The sequence below is a fragment of the Pan paniscus genome, chromosome 2, assembly GCF_029289425.2.
Source record: "Pan paniscus chromosome 2, NHGRI_mPanPan1-v2.0_pri, whole genome shotgun sequence".
NCBI lineage: Eukaryota > Metazoa > Chordata > Mammalia > Primates > Hominidae > Pan > Pan paniscus.
The window spans coordinates 130,753,073-130,774,464 of record NC_085926.1 but is presented as its reverse complement, the minus strand read 5'-3'; the positions used below and the strand labels follow the sequence as shown (position 1 = coordinate 130,774,464).

The following is a 21,392-nucleotide window of genomic DNA, read 5'->3' as shown; positions in this document are numbered from 1 at the left end:
TACCAAGAAAAAAAAAATCCCATCAAAAAATGGGCTAAGGACATGAATAGACAATTCTCAAAAGAAGATATACAAATGGCCAACAAGCATATGGAAAAATGCTCATCATCACTAATGATCAGGGAAATGCAAATCAAAACCACAATGCGATACCACCTCACTCCTTTAAGAATGGCCATAATCGAAAGGTTAAAAAAAAAAATAGATGTTGGCAGCAATGCAGTGAAAGGGGAACACTTTCACACTGCTGGGAATGTAAACTAGTACAACCGCTGTGGAAAACAGTGTGGAGATTCCTTAATGAACTAAAAGTAGAACTACCATTTGATGCAGCAATCCCACTGCTGGGTATCTACTCAAAGGAAAAGAAGTCATTGTACGAAAAAGATACTTGCACACACACGTTTGTAGCAACACAATTTGCAACTGCAAAAATATGGAACCAGCCCAAATTCCCATCAATCAATGAGTGGATAAAGGAATTGTGAGATACACACACACACACACACACACACACACACATATATATACACACATACACACACATACACATACACACACACACACACACACACACATACCATGGAGTACTATTCAGCCATAAAAAGGAATGAAATAATGGCATTCACAGCAACCTGGATGGAGTTGGAGACCATTATTCTAAGTGAAGTAACTCAGGAATGGAAAACCAAACATCGTATCTTCTCACTTATAAGTTGGAGCTAAGCTATGAGGATGCAAAGGCATAAGAATGATATAATGGACTTTGCGGGCTTGGGGAAAAGGGTAAGAGGGGGTGAGGGATAAAAGCCTACAGACTGGGTACAGTGTATCTCAAGCAGCAGGCAATTCCTCGGGTGATGGGTGCACCAAAATCTCAGAAATCACCACTGAAGAACTTATTCACGTAACCAAACACCACCTGTTCCCCAAAAACCTATGGAAATAAAAAATAAATTAGTAAATCGAAAGAAAAAAAACACTTTTTCTAAAGGAACTCACAGCACCAGAGGCATATGATATTTTATGTAAAATTTTCCTTATGGACTATAAGATTCTAATTCCTTCAGATCAATGTAATGAACTATTTTTGCTAAACTACATACAGCCACCTGTACTCCTCCACTACTTTCTTCTGCAAATCACCCCTTCCCATCCTCTGCCCCACTCTATCAAGATGGTAAACTCTAGACTAATCATCTTGCACAAAGTGTCCCCTGGCTTCAGTTAATTGGTCCAGGAGAAGATATGTAGGCGAATCACCTCCCATGACCTGTCCTGGCTAGCAGATTGGTTCTAGGGTAAGCATAGTATCCAAGCTGACCACTTAGGGTCCTTCACCAGGGATTTGGCCGTTGAAAACAAGGAAGGTCAATCTCTTCCCAGGTGACTGAAATTATAAATGAAAAACTCAGATAGGTTCTGTTAACAGCCATGTTTCCTTCCCATGTGAGCAGAGTAGGCCAGTTGAGAGAGTGAGAAAGAAAGAAATGAAGTACAAAATAAAGATAAAGACACAGAAAGGCAAAAGGTGAAGTCAGAGGTCTGCTGAACATTGGCAGCCCAGCCCCACTTCTGCTCTTGAGATCTTTGAGACACCACAGCATCTCTGCTCCAACCACTGTTACTTGGCTTTCTATCATTTGCAACCAAAATAGTTCAAATTAAGGTAATCAATTTCTCAAATTCTTTATCCAACTGGAGTATTAATTAAAGATTTAAAAAAGAACATATGTGCAATCATGGTTCTTATGATTCACCAAAGGAAATAAAGTGATCAAAACTGAACAGAAGGTTGAAGGGATTTCATGATGGATAATTACTCATATAATGCAACCACAAGAAAAGGGGTAATTCCGAGTTTTCTCTAATTTTTGCCTGTGCTGGCAAAAGGATAAAGAAGCCAGAATCCACATGGTATCTACTGGTTACAAAGAAAGGAGCAATAATAGGATAAAAATAATTTGAAGCATGCTATCAAATGAGTTGAAACCCAATTTCTGAATCCCTGATGGGTGGCCAAATTTTAGGGACACCCCTTTTCCAAAGCTCTCTTGTAACATTCTCATACCTTTGAGATTCTGATAGGATCCTATCTTCCCGGGCTAAAAAATAAATTCCTCCTCAAGACATTGATTATGGAAATGGTCATCAGAATTCCTCTCCATGATCATGAGACACTAGAATTTGGAGGGGGACCAGCTTCACTTAAGAAGGTGTTTTTCTAACCCCCTTCTCTTTTAACCCCCTAAATTCTCCTGATAGCCATTTTGACAATGTTTCAAACTGAACAGGTTTTTAAAGTAAAAGGAAATCATATTATATCATCATTATCAATTCAATCAATCCTTAATTATTTGATGGGAATAAAATGTGAATTATGTCAAGCAGCAGATAATTACAATTTAACTCTTAAACTAGTTTATTTGCTTTGTGGATTTCCCAAGATCTCTTCCCCACCATCATACCACAGGATTCTAGGTTATAAAAGAAGTATCAAGTTGGAAGAAACTTGGAGCTAGGAATAGAAGAGAAGAGTTTTGACTGTCAGTAAATATGGAAGTGGGTGTATCTCAATATCAAATATACATTATTTTTAGGTAATCTGTCTGTCTTTTTATGTGGATAACTAAATAATTACTAGAACTAGCTTTGTAATGCAGTTATATGCTCAGATATATACATACACACGCACACCTTCACCAAACTGAGAAAAGCTTCTTTTTATGTTTGACTCTCTATTGGTACACTTTAGTAAGAAATGATATGAAACAAGAGAAAATGCTAGCTCCTATTTTATGAGGAAGAATTCTATCTTAGCCTGGATTCCCCCAAAGCAGAGCCTGAGGCAAAAACTTCCTTCCAGATAGTTTATTTTGGAATATGCTTCCCAGGAAGCAAGTGTACAGGACAGGGAAAGCAAAATAGGAAGAAGGCAAAGCTGATACAGGGATGTATTACTGAGTTGGCCACTACTATGTGCAGCCAGTGCTTGGTCTACCAGGATGTGCCAGAGTCTGGTGACCTGCATCTCAGAAGCGTCCATCCTGGAGACAAAAGAGGGAAGGATTTATCTGTCTCCTCCTTTCTCCCACTCAAGGATTTACTCCCCTAAAGTTTTAGAAATTTAAATATCTGTAAGTATGGAGCAGAATTCCATGTCTGTGGCACCAGCAAGCCATAAGGCGTGAAACTAGAGGTATATGGCCATGGCATGAGCGCATTGCAAGTCTCAGTCTAATTGTACCTGCATGAAGCAGATTCAGTTCTGCAGGAACTAGTAGTCATAAAAGTAGCTTGGTTAAGAAGTAAACCTGAGAAATAGACAAAGTTGTTCAATATAAACAAATAAGGTTGAAATGAATCAAGAGATTAATTTCAAGACAGCTGTTAGGAATTTATCTTATGTCAAAAATGCCATACCTCTGCTCGCAAACATGCACCCATCATCACTGTGTTAACTAAAGAGGGAAGAATAGTTTTCTCTGTATCATCCCTGCCACCAGAGAAAAATGTAGCAGCTCTCATCTAGCACAAGCTTTTAGCATCTAAGAGTGACAAAGACAGATGGCATATTTCTGAAATATAATTTGATTGTTTGGTGGGGACTTGAAAGAGTATCTTGGGTTCAACAAATACAAGATCACACATGGCTAAAAAATATTCAGCAGCAAACTAAAAACAGAATTTAAAAGCTCTTGAGTAATTATTATTTTGCATGAAAAGCAACTAATAGTCTCCAGGTCAAACCATCCTCAAGGCTTAAAAGCAGCAAGACTCCCATGGGTTTGGCTTAAAATGATCCATGGACCTCATATTTATGTGCATACCCCATAAGAGAGGTACAAAATTAGACAATGTACCCTATACAAAAAGGAGAATTTGTCTTAAGACAAAATCCACTCAAAGCCTCAATATAAAGAACAAAGATGTGACCAAAAGAAAGTTTAAAAAATTGTACGTCTTTGCATTTATTCATTTGATCCTTGCTAGTCTTGGCATAAGCCATGACTCTCTGTGAATGAGCCCCTAGAGGAAATTGGGCTATGGTGTTCAGGAAAACAAGGCAACTGGCAGACCTAAGAGAAAGGATTATATTTCCCATAGGATTCCCATGGGAATTTGAGGCTAAACTCTTGGCTTATTTCACTGCAGACAAATATTTTATATATAGTGATCCAAAAGCTCTCCTAGTTGACTCACCAACTTGAACCATGAGCGTCTACCCCAGGTAAGTCCACATTCCTCAACAGGCTGACCACACACTGGAAGCCACAAGATTCACTGCCAAGTGGGCAGCAAACGCCAATAATGTCAGGCTAGTAGGCAGAATTTCCATGGAGAAAGTACTTTATAAATGCTAATGTAATTATCTTAAAAAGTTAACCTCAAGTTTTAAAAAAATTGTCCTCATTAATCATATTCACTATTAAAACTAAGCCATGAGGCTTAATGCCTTGGGAAAGGAGGCAGAGCCACCTAGAACAAAGATGTCTGCAGATGAACAGGAAGAAGGGAATGCCTTAGGGGGTATCCCCAACAGAGAGGGCAGGTCATACCCTATCTGGAGGGGAAAAAAGATTGAGAAGGAAAGAATGTAGGAGGAAGGGTTTGCTTGGTCTCATAAGGGGCCAGTGCTCCCACCCCTCTGCTCCTTAGCTCAGGCAGCAGGAGTGGACGATGAAAGGAGAGAAATGCAAGATAGAGAGAAGGTAATAAAAACAGGATTCAGACATGCCCACAGGCCAATGAGGGGCACAAAAATTGTAGCTGAGAGTAAAGATTACCAGGCTGAAAAAGTAACTCCATGGGGTGGACATGGGCCATGGAGTGGACATCCTGGGCAAGGATACTGGATAAGGCTTAGCTGGGACTTGAGAGCTGAGGACCTAGGAGAGGACCTGTTCTCCTAGCAAGGCCTAGGAGAACCTAGATAGAACTGAATCAGCAGCAGTCCTAGCCATCAACTTCTGCAGTTGAAGCCAGGAGGGTATCCAGGGAACAGCAAGAGCATAAAGCCCTCTTCTCCCCTCTGCCACAAGGATAAATTAGCTGCCCTCTATGTCGAGATACTGTGTTGTCCAGGGAAGAAACTCTGAGAGCTTGAATATGCATATAAAATGAGACTGTTACCATTAATTGGCACATTTTAAGTTCCCTGGCCAGCCTCTAATGAGATGCAGACTTGATGGCCAAGTGAAATAAATTATAGAAAATAATAGTATAATACATGCACATCTGAATTGTGTCTTTCAGAATAAGTTATGCTGAGGTCATAAACTGTGTCAAAATCTCAGTAGCTCAATACAATATGTTATTTCTTGCCCATAGAAGATGTGTATCTCACATCAGCAGGTCTATGGGTGGGGACTCTCTGCTCCATATTGTCCTCGCTCTAGCACCCGGACTATTGGAGTCTCTGTCATCTAGAATATCTCAGCTTCTGATAGCAGAGGAAAAGGAGTGGTGGGTCATAACACCAACACATAACACCATCAATACTTTGGTTCACACATCACTTTTGCCCACAACCCAGGGGCCAGACTAGTTACATGACTCCATCCAAACAAAAGATGGAAGGGCAAGAGTAACCTCCCCTGAGCTGAGAAGAGAAGTGAACAGGATAGGGTAAGCACTAAAAGCCTCTACCACATAAGCCAGAGACTTACCCTACTACATAAATTATTATTCTGTTTGAGAGTTTGAGTTACACAAAATTCACATGATCTCCCAGCAATCAAAATGTAAGTTCTCCACCTCTGACCCAGGTCATTTTTTTCCTTTTCCTTTTCTTTTCTTTTTTTTTCTAAACTTATCTTGGAACTGGTCTGGACTTGCTCATCCCTAACCCAACCTCCCACTGCTACTTTCCTTCCAGATCTTTTCAACAGTGCCTCCATGAGGTTATCCATTCCTAGGAAAACTAACTTCTCTATCCTTGGTTCTCTCACTTTCCCTGACCCCCAAATACTTCCCAGCCTTTATCAAGTCAGCCTGGACCCTACAATGCTCTCATAGCACCCACCTTGACCTTGGATGCCTCTGCCCCTGCAACCACTCAAACAGCCAAATCCCAACACTTGTAGGAACTTGATAGTCCAACGTTCTAAGGTTCCAATATACAGAGGCTGATAAAAATCACATAAAAATCATATAAAAATCAATAAAGCTCTGCCTTAGCTGTATGATACTTTGAAAACTGCAAAACTCTGGCCCATTCGAACAGCATTAAGCATTGAGATCGACATTAATATTTTATGACCTAGGCACTCTTTATTTTTAAAAAGGTTTCTTCCTGCTTGGTGTCATCTTGTTCAAGAGGGTTAGTAGGGAGCCTAGAATTTCCTCTGATGGGACTGTATATGGGCAAAGCCAGAAACATCACCCTGATGTTTCCACTCATAGCATATTCACTACTTGGGAATTAGAAATCATGTCAAATATTAATAATTCCCCAAATTTTATTCACATATTTGTGTTCACTTTGTCCTGAACCTTTATAACACCAATAATGTCAATCATTTTTCTCTCAGTCTTTATCTAGAAATTCTGAATCTTTTCAGCTTGTCATCTAACAGAGACCAAACCACCCATCACTTCTAAAAATGGGTCCATGGCACTGACTTTGTATGTGGAAAAAGACAAGCTTGTTTCCCTAGATCTCAATCTACAGAGATAAAGGGTATGATTTAGTCTGATTCTCTTTGCACATGCCTTGAGGGAAATCGGTAGATGTTAAGCAAAGGATATGGTAGGAGAATTCACTAGTATTTGATCAGGGAGGGGGTCAGCTTTATAGGAGAGCTTCTCTCTGCTCTCCTGTGGGTGATACCTGCACACTCTCAAGGGCTTTCAGTAATTGTTTGCATCTCCACCATATGTCACTTCCTTGTGCCCTTGTGAGAAGCTTGTCATATAGCAACACTCTGTACAAATGCTGTCCTAATGAAACAGCGAACCTGAGATACAGACAGACCTTTTGCAAAGCAGCATTTTCATGGTCTGCAGAATAAGAATCCAAAAATTAAAAAAAAAAAATGTAAAAAGGATATTTCTAAAATCAATGTAAAAGTTCTTACCTCACCCAGTCTCTCAGAGGTGTTTATCTCCTCTCTACTTTCCAGGCAAAAGACTGCAAATCTAACAGTTTATGCTCATGATAGTCACTAAATCTTTGGCAGATTGTATTTTTGCAAAGATGGCTGCACCAATCTGTATATCCCATCTACATGCTCTGCTTCCAATGTGGTTGACGCTCGTGCCACTGAAATGTGGAAACTTTATTGCTTCCACTGAACCTGGGTGAGCTTGAGACTGCCCCTACCAATTGAGGACAGCAGAAGCGATGCTGTATGACTTCTGAAGTTAGGCCATACAAAGCACACAGTGCCCCACTGGCTCTCCTTTATGGCACTCACCCTTGAAACTAACCCTTTAGGGCACACTCACCTTTGGACTAACTCGCAGCATGGTGACAAACTAGTCCAAACTAGTCCATGCAGAGAGACCACATGAGAAGCCCACGTGGAGAGGAACTGTGGCTCCATTTGGCACCTAGAAGCAGCTGCTGGTCGAGTGAGTGAGTGAACCTTCAGATGATTCTAGTGCATAGCCCTCCTGTCTTCCATCTGATGACCAGGCATTGTGGAGCAGGACAAGCCATTCATGCTGCGCCCATTCCAAATTCATTACCCACAGAATTACAGAGTATAATAAATGTTTTATTCCATTAAATTTTAGGGTGATTTGTTATGCAGCCACAGTAACTGGAACAAAACATTTCCGGGTATTTCATCTCTTGTTTCATCTTTATATGACTCTTAGGGTGACTTTTTCAAACAACCTGAAAATTATATGATTGCATCTAGGATAGTGGGAAGATAATTTCTGTCCATTCACTCAACAAAATAGGATTTTGCTTCTCCAGTTATAAAATGAAGGCAGTTCTCAAGGTCACAGATTAACAAAACAGTCAAAATGTTTCTTCTCTTTACTTTTCACAAGAGCGCAGAAGTTTTTTGAAATAAACTCTGTTCCTCACATTGATAAAGCCCTAGAGTCCAAAGGAAATATTTGTTTTTGTGCCTCCTTGGCTTCCTCTTAACCTACAAAGAGTTGAAGAGTGGAGAGTACTTTCAAAAAGAGATCAACTATAACTTCAGTGCCCAATGATCCGTGAGAGATCTGGAACAAGTGGCCTGCAGGGCTAGTTTTCATCCTAAAGATAAAATGATAAGAACCTGTTTAGTAAGGAAAAGAGTGAGTGAGTAATAAGCTAGAAATATAATGAAAATATTAAATGGTAGTAAGAATAAAAGCTCTCCAATAACTTTTGTGAAAACCTGAGTGACAGTTTTTATTTTAACTTACATTTTATCAGTTCCAAAGAGACTCTAACTAGACTTCCCTTTTCTGTCAACACACCCCCACTCTAGGTATGCTTATCTAGCCTTTAGCTTTGAATCTCTCTTTTCTGACAATTCCTCAAATTTGCATCTTCAGCCCAGACTTTGTTCCAGACACTAGACTCATATATTCATCCACCTACCCAACATCTCCACTTTATGTCTAACAGGCATCTCCTATCAACTTGTCCAAAAATGGATCCTGTTGTTCCTTCCCAGACCTGTTCCTCTCCCTGCCTTCCCCATCTCAGTTGATAGTGATTCCATCCCACTGACTCAGGACAAAACCCCCGACATCTTGGTCACTCTTTCACAAACCACAACCCATCTGTCAACAAATCCTGTTGGCTCGAGCCTCAAATCATATCTAGAATCCAACCACCTCCCATGACCTCTTCTACTACTAATCTGGTCTAAACCAACACGATCTTTTGCCTATGTTACTGCAACAGCCTCCTACCTGGTCTCCCTGCTTCCAGCCTTGCCTTCCTATGTTCCATTCTCAACCCCAAAGCCAGAACGATCCTTTTAAAAATATGAGTCAAATTAATGTGCTTTCTCTGCTCAGAATTCTTTAATGGCTTTGCATCTCACTTATAATAAAAGCCAAATTGTTTTAAATGTCAAATAAGGCCCTCCATGATTGGCCCCTCTCACGCCCCACTTATTCTTCTTCCCTGGCTCACTGTTCACTAGGGTCACTGGTTTCCTGACTATTCCTATAAGATGCCTCCTGATGTAGTGCTTTTGGACTTGCTCTTCTCTCTGCCAGGAACACACCCTCTCCCAATCTGCTCCACATCTGTGTGGCTCATTCCTCACGTCCTTTACCTTATCATTTCCCCAAATTAATTAAGGCCTTCCCTCACCACCCAATTTAGAAGAATAAATACCATGTTCTGTCACTGCAGGTTCCTCTTCCCTATATTATTTTTCTCCAAAGTACTTATTGTCCCCAACATTAAATAAGTAAACGGACCTGTTTGTTCATTCACTTATTGTCCATCTTCCCCATTTAGAATGTAACTTCCATTAGAACCGGAATTTTTTGGTCTATTTTGCATATTGCTATATTTCCAGTGCCCAGAATAGTCTCTGGCATATATAAATGGCCAAAACAGCACAGACATTTCACGAGTAAGGGAACAACAAAGAAGCCATCGGACCATAGTCAATTCACAGCCAAGCATTACCTGAGCAGGCAACAGAAAACATATGGAGAGCTTTGGAGAATGCACACATCTGTCCAGCCTGTTCCTGGTTCCCCAAGTCGTACTGGAAATTCTCCTGGGTGCAGAGCACTGGCAGCAAACTTGAGGGTCTTTGGTCACCCTTGTCTCTACCTCAGGGGATTGATTCATCATTGCCTCATTAAAAGTGCAAGCTTTGGTGCCAGTCTGGCTTCATCATCTACTAACTTTTTGGGAGATTCTGGACAAGCTAGCCACGTTGAGTTTTGGTTTCCTTATCTGTAAAATAAAGATAATGCCAGCTATTTTTCATAGGAAATGCAATGAAGATTAAGTGAGCTAATACACAGAAATAAATGGTAAATAAATATAAACTGTAATTGTATAAGAGAAAAACCTTGACTTGAGCCTACTAAGCACCGATAGTCATATGTTCTTTGTAATTGATGGATACGTACTCAGTCACAAATGGACAAATGACAGGTTAGTTACTACTATAAGATTTATTGGCCTAAAAGAGGAGGGAATTGACAATTTTTTAGTGCCCTCAAGTGGAGTTACTTCATATACATGATTTTATTTCATGCTAATAAAAAATACTTGTGAGGTAAATATAACAATCACTTTAAAGTGATGTGTGGTTCAGAGAGTTTAAGTAACTTGCTGAAACTCACATGGTCATGTAGCTAAGAATTACAAAGCCATTTCCTAAACACCAAGCCATTCTTTTAGACTTTTAAAATTAACCTCTCTACCCATGATTTTTCAATGTGTTAAAGACAGCTATTCTACATAAAATGTAAATGGAAGGAACATTATAGTAGAAAGTAAAACAAAATAATTAGTAGAAAATGGGAAAAGTCTTATACAAAAGAATACATGCTGTATGATTCCATTTACATGAAATTCCACAACAGATAAAAGTAAGCTATAGTCATAAAATCAAAATAGTGATTGCCTCATGTGGATGTTTTGGGGACTGGTTGGGAAAAGGTGAAAGGAACGTACTGGTGAGATAGAAATCTCCTATATCTTGATAGTGTATGCATTTGTCAAAATTCATCAGACTGTATACTTAAGATCTGTGTTTCACTGTACATAAATTGCATTTAAAATTTACAAGTTTAAGTCAGAAAGAAAAATGAATTTTAGACTTGGAACCCAACTGAAAAATAATATCCCTATTTATTATGATGATGGAGGTTTGGAAATCAAACTCATCTTTGAGATGAAGTGAAGTACACAACATTAAGTAACTTTTATGTTCCATACAACCGGGAGTGATGGAGCTGGGATTCAAACTCAGCCACATGATTTACCACCTCAATACAGCTGTCTCTGAAAAGGACTTGTCATGACAATGATAAAGCTGAAAAGGGAAGATTTTGGTTTATTTGTTACAAATATATACCAAGTTTTCAGCGTCAGTGTCATGTGGATAAAGAGAATATATGAATCCTAAGTAGCCCATCTAGACTTTATTCAAAGAGGTACCTTAATAGGAAATTACAAGGAAAGTTAATAATCTACAGAACAATAGGGGTAGAAAGAAAAACGAGATTTTGACTCCTAAGCCCCAACACATTTCTTTATATTCATATTTGACCTTGCTTAAATAAAAAAAAATTAATCTTATCTTTACAGGAATAAATGAAGTAAACATATGGCTTTGAATTGTAACAAAGAATGAACTTTATATTGAATAACCACCATAACCTAGATTAACTCATTTCAAATGAACTCCATTTAAAACTAACATGGAAGCTTTAACCATATTGTATGTGGCCTATTTTTAATGCATCTCTCTATAGACAGTAGTTTTTATTTAAGAGAGAGAAGCAAGAATAAAAGTATTCCAGAATAGTTAGGAGCCTTATGGCACATTATTTCCCAATAGTCCTTTTATTTAATGATTGAATTCTCTGTATCTTCCTTAGTAAGGCAAAATCCTAGGCAATTTACATTCACACAACCAAACAGTACATAGCCAACTTAGCATGCAGAGGGTTGCAAAAAGCAACTCTATGGATCAGGTAAGACATTAACCACCATAAAGAAACAACAAAAAATAAATAACAGAATCTTGCTTACCACACAGGCTTCTAACTGTAAAAACTTTGTTGATATTTATCTCGAATGAGACTATAAACAGAAAGACCTCTAAAGAGAAAAGTATTGATTTGGGTATAACTTTCATTGAAAGTTACATAATATAATTAATGGTAATACTGAAGAATCTAATTGGTGCATAGAACCAAAACTTCTGCAAAAACCCTAAACTACATTTCACAGGAGTTCAAGTCTTTTATAGGAGACCTTAGAACAGTGCTGCCCACTAGACCTTTCTGTGATCATGGAAATGTTCAGTATCTGCTCTGTCCAATACAGTAGCTGCTAACCACATGTGGAGTTGAGCACTTGAAATGTGCCTCCTGTGACTGAGGAACTAAATTTTAAATTTTATTTAATTTTAATTAATTTAAATTTACCTGCATGTGACAGCTACTATATTGGACAGTGCAGCCTTACAATAGGTTCAAAAAAATAGATAAACATTCAAAACTGACCTAATCTTTTTTTTAAAAAGCCCTGCTTATTCTGCCATTTCCCAAACTGACTTCTGAACATTAGACTTACGTCTGCATGGTTTAAAAAATCTTATTTGTTGTAGATACCTGCTGTTCCCGAGGGGGGATCTTACAGCCATGTCTGATAAAAGTTTGCCCATAATAAAATGGATTGTGACATTCAGAAACACTCTCACTCCTTCCCTTGACCCATGAGATTCCCAGAGCATAGCCTACAAAGTTGATGTATACCTTTATCTAATTCTTGGATTTTGAACCAAGAAAATAACAAGGTTTCCTGGTGGGTTTCTTAAGGAAAAAAAAAAACTAAAAAGGTCTGACAGTCTGGCCTTTGGCAAGAACTTATTTCTCTTACTAGCACATTTCTTCCATGTGGTTTGCTCCGCCACATGCTGTAATGCTATAGCATTATAATCCTCTAGATTTCTACCATCTCCCAAATAAATGTAGTCATTGGTGGAAACCAATCATGGAATCTATGTAGTGAAATTCACTTCAACTAACCAAAGCATTAAGCTTTGATTATGAACAAGGCCATAAATGTAGCTAGAGATAGAATGTGGATTTCATGTAATCCACTAGTAATAACTGCCAGAAGCAGTTGTTAATAAATTAATAATGTCCTGAGATGCCTTGACGTACATTTAGGCTTAGTAGAAAATCATATTGTAATCATATAGTAATATCTTCCATGGGCTCACAAATAGGGATTTGTGGCTTCTGTGCTGTGTATCTGCCATCCCTCTAGAAGGCAATGTAAGGATACACAACTGAGTAAAACGGAATCTAAATACATTTGCCACTAAATATCCTACAATGGAGCATGGTAGGTACAATAGGAGAACAGAGATAATAGAGATCAGTTGCAATTGGAAATATTGTGAATGGCATCATGGAAGAGGTGGCATTTCAGCTGGGTCTCCAAAGAATGGTGGATTGAGGAATAAATAAGGAGAGCAAAGGCATTGCCAGCAATAACAGACACAGGAATGCACAGCATGTCAGAGGAAGGGCAAATGTTGTGTGACAAGGGCAGAGAGGGATTACACTAAAAGATAATACTAAAAAGGTAACGTGGAGACAGATCCCAAAGGCACTGCATGCCATGCTTTGGAGACTGTTTTGTAGCGATAGGCAGCCAGCAAAGTTTTTGAGTAAAGTTCTAGCATGGTCAAATCTGTATTTCAGGAAGATAAGTTTGGCTGCCATGAGCAGGATGGATAGGTGAAATAAGATGTCAAAGGTAACATGTTATTCTATTAATTTATTTATAATATGAGCTTCACAAATTTCCAAATTTGGGTTGAGAAGCCTTACTATTCAATCACTGTTGGTTGCTATTTTAACAACCATTTTTTCTTCTTTCTTAGTTTATAAATTCTTAATCTTGTTCAGATAGCAAAATGAACAACAAAATTCACCTTACTTTAAAGACATCTTATCTCAGAAAGATAAGGGTCTTTCACCTTATCTCAAAAGTTGAATCATTTTTGGCCTCTAAAATCCATTGCCCAGCCAGGGCAGGCACAGTGGTTTATGCCTGTAATCCCAGCTCTTTGGAAGGCTGAGGCAGGAGGACTGCTTGAGGCCAGAAGTTCAAGATCAGCCTGGGCAGCACAGTGAGGCTCTGTCTCTAAAAAGAATTTAAAAAATATTAGTTAGGTGTGGTAGTGTATACCTGTAGTCCTAGCTACTAGGGAGGCTGAGATGGGAGGATCGCTTGACCCTAGGAGTTTGAGGTTGCAGTGAGCTATGATCACACCACTGCCCTTCAGCCTAGGGACAGGGTGACACCATGACAAGCAAGCAAGAGAAAGAAAGAAAAGAAAAGAAAAGAAGAGCAGAGGAGAGGAGAGGAAAGAAAAGGAAAGAAAAGGAAAGAAAAGAAAAGAAAAGAAAAGAAAAGAAAAAGAAAAGAAAAGAAAAGAACCCATTGCCCTTTGCTAGTGATTGATTTGGGAGAGTCTCATTTCTGGCCAAAGAAACATTAAGTGAAGTCTTCTGGAAGGACTTTGGATATGGCTTTTCCCCCTGATAAAATCATAAATGGAAAAGAGACCTATTCCTTCTTACTGCCTAGAAAACACCTATGTGAGGATGTGATGTCTGGAGCAGTGGCAGCCACCTTGCAACCATGAGACAACAAACTAAGGTTGAAAACATAACACATAGGAAAATGGCAGAAGGAAAAGATAACAAAAATATGGGTCCTTGATACATATATATATTTATATTATCATATATATTTATATTACATATATTATTTATATATATATATATATATATATATATATATATATATATATATATATACTCCTTGGCAAAAGGAAACACCTAAGATTTGTAAGCTTTAACCCATATTCACCCTGGCTCTTTGCTTGGCAGCATTTTTCTGACCACAATGCAAGGAGATGAAATGTAACCTGAGAGCATCAGAGAGAACAAAGGGCATTAGAGAGAATCAAGTTGACTGGCTGTGAAGTAGGTAGGGGAAAGTCCGTGTGGGTCTTCCTTGGGTTATTGGTTGAAGGCTAGGCTGCACATGTCTGGGGAAAGACCCAATGATATCTAATAGAGAGTGGCTGCTACAGGGATGTAAATTGAAGTTTGAATTAGTCAAGGTTTTCCAGAGACACACAACAAATAGGATGGATAGATAAATAGGTAGATGGATGGATAGATGATAGATAGATAGATAGATAGATAGATAGATAGATAGATAGATAAAGAGGAGGTTATTAGGAGAATTGGCACACACAATTCTGAAGGCTGAGAAGTGCCATAACAGGCTATCTACAAGCTGGAGACCCTGGGATGCCATTAGTATGGCTCAATGCAAGCCTAAAAGCCTGAGAAACTGGGGGGCCACTGGTGTAAATACTGGAATCCAAAAGCTGGATAAGCCTGGAGTTCTGATGTCCAAAAGCAAGAGAAGAGTATATCCTAGCTCCAGGAGGACAGAGACCAATTTATCTTTTCTCTGTTTTTGTTCTATCCAGGTCCCCAGCCAACAGGATTGTGACACTCCTTCCCCTACCACACACACACACACACACACACATTTAAAGTATATATCTGAAAGAATCGAAAGCAAGGACTCGAGCATATATTTGTACATTTGTGTTCATAGAAGCATTATTCACAATAGCCAAAAGGTGGAAGCAACTCGTGTTGCTTCCATCAATAGATGGTAATTCAATATTGTTGCATCCATCAATAGATGAAAGGATAAACAAAATATGGTATATACATACAATGGAATATTATTCAGCCTTAAAAAAAAAGAAATCCTGGCTGGGCGCAGTGGCTCATGCCCATAATCCCAACACTTTGGGAGGCAAGGCAGGCAGATCATCTGAGGTCAGGAGTTCAAGACTAGCCTGGCCAATGTGGTGAAACCCCGTCTCTACTAAAACATGCAAAAATTAGCTAGGGGTGGTGGCGGATGCCTGTGATCCCAGCTACTCAGGAGGCTGAGGTAGGAGAATTGCTTGAACCCAGGAGACAGAGTTTGCAGTGAGTCAAGATCACGCCACTGCACTCCAGCCTGGGCAACAGAGCGAGACTCCATCTCAAAAAAAAAAAACAAAACAAAAAAAAAAAAAGAAATTCTGACACATTCTATAACATGGATGAACCCTAAAGACACCATGCTAAGTAGAATATGCCAGCCACAAAAGAACAAATGCTGTATGATTCCTCTTAAATGAGGTCTTATAATAGTCAAAATCATAGAGAAAGAAAGTAAAATGGTAGTTGCCAGGGCTGAAGAATTGGGAAGTTTGTGTTTCATGGTACAGTTTCAGCTTAGGAAAAAAAACATTCTGGAGATGGGGTGTGGGTGAGGGTTGCACAAAAATGTAAATGCACTTCATTCCACTGAACTGTACACTTAAAATGGTGAAAATGATAAGTCTTGTGTTACATATATTTAGCCACAAAATCTGGCACTTATAGTAGCACTAAAATGTGATTGTGTATCTATATATAATTAAATATATATGTATGGAATAAATTCAGCAAAGACATATATACCAAAACGTATAAAACATTGCTGACAGAAATTAAAGAAGACCTAAGTAAAAGCAGTAAAAAGAATAATGTTGTAACCTCATCCTACCTGATTTCAAAACTTATTATAAAGGTACAGCAATCAAGACAGTGTGGTATTGGTAGATACAAAAATAGATTAATGGAACAGATTAGAGAGTCCAGAAATAGACCACACATTTATTATATTCAATTGATTTTGAACAAGGAAGTTAAGGTAATTCAATGCTGGTAAATCTGAATAAGTAGTTTGAAAAATATGAACATTAGCTGAATTATAAACCTAAATGCAAAAGCTTCTAGTGTCTGCAATGCCAAGGAGAAGGATATGAGTCCTAGTTATCTAGACCCAGTCAAGACAAAAATAACTAACCCAAGTTTCAACAGCCATAACTATCAGCACCAAACATGAACAGAACACCCAGGGATGGAGCCTGAAGCTCAAGTGCAAGTGGCAGCTGGGACCAAGCACTCTCTAGCTAAGACCAGAGACGATCCAAGAGAAACTGAAGGGACACCTTTTTTGTCTCTGAGACTATCATGCCACACAAGTGACATTTTTTCTTTATTATACCCAAGTAGCATTTTGGAGAGGAAAAGAGGGATGAAGAAGAAATCTGAGATGCTGAGCATTTACATGAAGGGGCCACGTGGTAGAGTAACAGAAATGGCTACTGCCATCCCTTCTTTGAATCTATGCCCTTTGTAACATGACTTTGCAGCTCCTCCCATTGGGCAAATAATCCAGCAGACTGAATAGCAAGAGCAAAGGCCCTAAGGCAAGAAGGAGCTTGGCCATGTTGAAGAAACACAGAGAAGGCCAGTGTTGCCGAGAAGAGGGTCAGGGGAGTGATATAAGGTGAAGTCTGAGAGGTAAGACAGCAACAGAACACATATAGCTATAACACATATAGCCTTTCAGACTAGGAAATCCCCTGTTAACAGCAGAAGGATCAAAACGTAAACCATGGTAGCCTGCTCTCCCACCGCTGTGTACAGCTGGACCTATTGTTAAAATATTAAAATGCTTTCATTCCAGTTGGTAAATAGCTATTGTGCTGATCTCCCCAAAGTGTCCCGACAGTTCTGGCCAATGATGCCCCTCCACCAGGACACTAAACCTCCCATGATCCTATAATTTAAGGTTTCAGGGCACATAGAGCCCTCTAACACTCTGATCAAGTGTCATGGCCGTATAAGTGATTAAGGATTTCCAACATCACTCCCAGGCAAAAGGCAGAGCATTTCTTTATCTACATCTTAATGAAATTCTGAACAAGCATTAATTCATTTAATGAATAAATATTCGTTAAACTCCAACTATGGGTCAGGAGGTATCACAGGCATTGAGGATGAGTGAGAGTAAACAAACCAGTTTCTGCCCTCACAAAGCTTAGAGTGTAGCATTCAGGCAAATTATAGCCTTCAGGTAGCAACTTTTAGGCAGTGGTTCTCAACTTGGACTCCAGAATGCCGGCTGGGTTTGGTGGCTCATGCTTGTAATCCCAGCACTTTGGGAGGCTGAGGCAGGAGGATCACTTGAGGTCAGGAGTTTGAGATCAGCCTGGGCAACATAGCAAGAGCCCATCCCTACAAAAATTAACAACAAATAATGAAAAAGTACTGATGCTTGGGTCCCATTTCCAGAGGGTCTGATTTAATTGCTCTGAGGTGTGACCAGGATGTTGGAAGTTTTTTAAGTTCCCCAGGTGATTCAATGTGCAGCCAGGGCAAAGAACCTCTCTCTTAGAGACATGTGATCTGATGTGGATAACAGATTGAATTTTTAGGAGAACCTACAGATGTAAACCAATGGTTAAGTTTTCGCTGCATGTTAACTAATAAAAAAAATCAAGATGAAAGTGATTTCCTTAAAGATCTTTGTCAAAGAATGCTAAAGGCTGTCTTTGGAGAATGGTGTTCTGTTAAAAGGGCAGTCCTGACCCAACATTAGACAAGCCAACTAATTGTATTCTGCCAATATACAGCAGAACTCTGGGCTTTTTGAAATTGAATTCCTCAAGAGAAGGAATTTTAAATATGAACTCTCCTCCTACACCCCCTCCCTCCAGACTAGTACCTTCTCAAACTGCATTCCCCACCCAAAACTAGCTATCAGCCTGAGGAATAGGCATATGCTGAGAACTCCATGCCACAGGTAAGGATGACAGCCCCAGGGGTCAAGAACCAAGACCCAGGGTATTGAGACCACTTTTCAGACAGATTTCTTTACTCTCTGTTTTCCAGTTTCTTCCCTATGCTGCTCATCAAGTGGCAAATGTTCAAGATGAAATAGAATCAGAAATACCTCCAAAAGGTTTGACCCAATGGAGAGTCCATGGGAACTATGGGAAGGGAAACATACCTCAAATGCTGGGCTGCAGCATAAATATTTTCTAGATTCACTGGGTCACAGAGAGGCAGCAAAGCACATTCTAGGGCAACAAATATGCTCATTGCTAGCTCTTGATTATTCATTCTAATGAAGGGGAACAATGATGTGGGCTTTCCAAAATAGTGGCTGCTTTTAATGAGTGGTTTGGCTTTGACTCTGGAAATCACCACTAGGTAAATCATAAAAGCACCCAGCAAGTTTGAGCATATTTCAGCTGGGCAGTGTGGAATGTGGCCAGGAATGTGAGACAGAATGTGGCTTAGGATTTCAAAATTCACTGGAAAAAAACTCACAAAACAGAAACATTTCAGTGGAAATAACAGAGTCCTATATTATGATTTAGACAACAAGAATTCTTGCCTCTGGTCTATTGTGACCAAGTGTGTCATCCTAGGTAAGTAACTTTTCTGTGCTTTGGTTTCCTCATTTTTAAAATGAGGGCACTGGACTTAAATGCTCTTCAGTAGGATGGCTGGGTAAAATGGAATTTCATATCTCTGTGTGAGAAAGAAAGAAAATGCTGAGATGTAGAGCCTGAAGATTGCTGGGGTGAGAAGGGGAGTAGTCAAATTTGCATTTGGAGCCCAAGACTCTCCTAGAGGAAGGGATCAAGACCCCTACACTTTGTCTCTAAAATTAAAACTAGTCAGGGTGGACTGGGGGTGGCCCTGAGCAAGGCCTGGAGTCAGGAAAGGGCCACGAGATCCTAAGATAAGCCCTTACCAAAGAGAAAACAGGATCACCAGTCCAGCCTCTGCAGACTTAGGCGTTTGAAAAGGAATGTGCTTCGGGAGCTGTAAGACAGTGCACACTGGGTCTAGACCCAACCCAAGAATCAGATGGCAGATTTGAGTCCTAGAGAAGTGGCTATGTGAGTGAATTGAACCTAATGATGGGAGGCCAGGCCAGGTCTCACAGGAGCCCTCTCCTGGCTGAACTTAACCAAAGGCTGGGGATCTTCTCTCTGGCTCCCTAGAAAAGAACAGTCGTCCAAGGCAGGGTCTACACAAGCAGCTTCCTCTGGAGCCACCAGCTTCTTGTGGGGCATCAGAGACACTCCTGGTGTCTGAGTTGAGACATCAGGATTTGAAATGGAAGTGGCCAGAACTGGCCCTAGGAATATCAGGGGAGGGGGCTCCCAAAGAAAAGCACTGTTTCCTGTTCATTGGGCATGTGAGGCTCACGTGTTGCACTTTGGGACCTCTCCTGAGCAGTGCCTTATTTGCATTCCAAACTATAAACTGTGGCACTCTGGTTACAGACCTATAAGAACCCTTAGAACTCTAATATGCTATGATTTTAGTGTATGATTCAAAACAGCACTTAAAGACTGACTTTAATTCAGAGTTAACACACAACTCTATCCATAAGTTTGTAGTCACTGGTACTCCTGTCTAAAAAAATGAGAGGTGCAAACTAAGAATCCATCTAGGATCATTAAATAGCTTAAAATTTACATAGAAGTTGTATCACCGCTAACAATCCATGAATTCCTCTAAGTACAGTTATTAAAGATTGTTAAAGGCCAGGCGCGGTGGCTCATGCCTGTAATCCCAGCATTTTGGGAGGCCGAGGTGGGCGGATCACGAGGTCAGGAGATGGAGACCATCCTGGCTAACATGGTGAAACCCCGTCTCTACTAAAAATACAAAAAAATTAGCCGGGCATGGTGGTGGGCACCTGTAGTCCCAGCTACTCGGGAGGCTGAGGCAGGAGAATGGTGTGAACCTGGGAGGCGGAGCTTGCAGTGAGCAGTGAGCGTAGATCGTGCCACTGCACTCCAGCCTGGGCGACAGAGCGAGACTCTCAAAAAAAAAAAAAAAAAAAAAAAAAGATTGTTAAAGTGAAATCTGGGAATACAAAAGATAATTATACAGTTGGATATCTAATCTAAAAGTCTTTCTGATAGAGGGCAGAATTGTGTGTGCAAAATACAAGGGGGTTACGCTGAAATTGATGCTGAAACACATGCTTGCTTTAGTGAAAGATGATCATTACTGTTTAATATTGCCCTAACCAATAAACATCAGCATTGTAAATGGACATACCATCTGACCCAGCAATTTTACTTGTAGACATTTATCCTGATGAAATGTTGCACGTATATACAAAATAAATGTACAAGAATGTTCACTGTTGCAACATGGATAGCAGGGGAAAAAATGGGAAGAATTAGAATGCTCATTAATAAGAGATTAGTTAAATAAATTATCAGTAATCCCTATGCTGAAATACCAGAGATAGTCAAATATATCTTTATAGCAAATAAATAATTTTACATTAACTAATGTTTCTATCGTTTACAGTTTGTTTGTTTACCCTGCATCTGCTTCCCGCTTTAAAACAAATATATATTGAAGCTAAGCCCTTCTTTGTTTCAGGGAGGTATGGTTGTGAAGAGCACCGATTACAGAAGGATAATTGCAACTGCTTTGCACCAAAGACAAGAGGCCAAAAGAAAGGCATTCCTCATCTTGAAAGCCTAGTTTTGAAATCCCAGAGCCAAAATTTGGGCCCAAAGTGATAGATTTTTGAAAGCCTGCATGTTGAAGGTAAAGCCATTATATTTGGTTAATTCATAAACTTACTTAGGCAAAAAAAAAAAAAAAAAATCCCTAAATGAATAAGGAGCCAAGAGAGTAATGAGAGCAGTGGAAGGGGTTTCACTCTGATGCCAGTTGCTATATACTGGGTGAACTTGAACATCAGTGTTCCTAGCCTCTCAGGTCTCTCAGAACAGATAACAAAGTCTAGGTCTTGAAAG

At 39.6% G+C, this 21,392-nt stretch overlaps 1 long non-coding RNA gene across 2 annotated transcripts in view; it reads right to left on the bottom strand.

The window, feature by feature from the left end:
• Positions 1–21,392, bottom strand: part of LOC134730045 (uncharacterized) — a 150,125-nt gene that overhangs the window by 48,093 nt on the left and 80,640 nt on the right. For both annotated transcript variants that reach the window (XR_010111652.1, XR_010111651.1), the window contains exons 3-4: positions 9,599–9,874; positions 7,450–8,218 (exon numbers count right to left, since the gene is read on the bottom strand). This is a non-coding gene — a long non-coding RNA (uncharacterized LOC134730045). The remainder of the gene's footprint in view (positions 1–7,449; positions 8,219–9,598; positions 9,875–21,392) is intronic.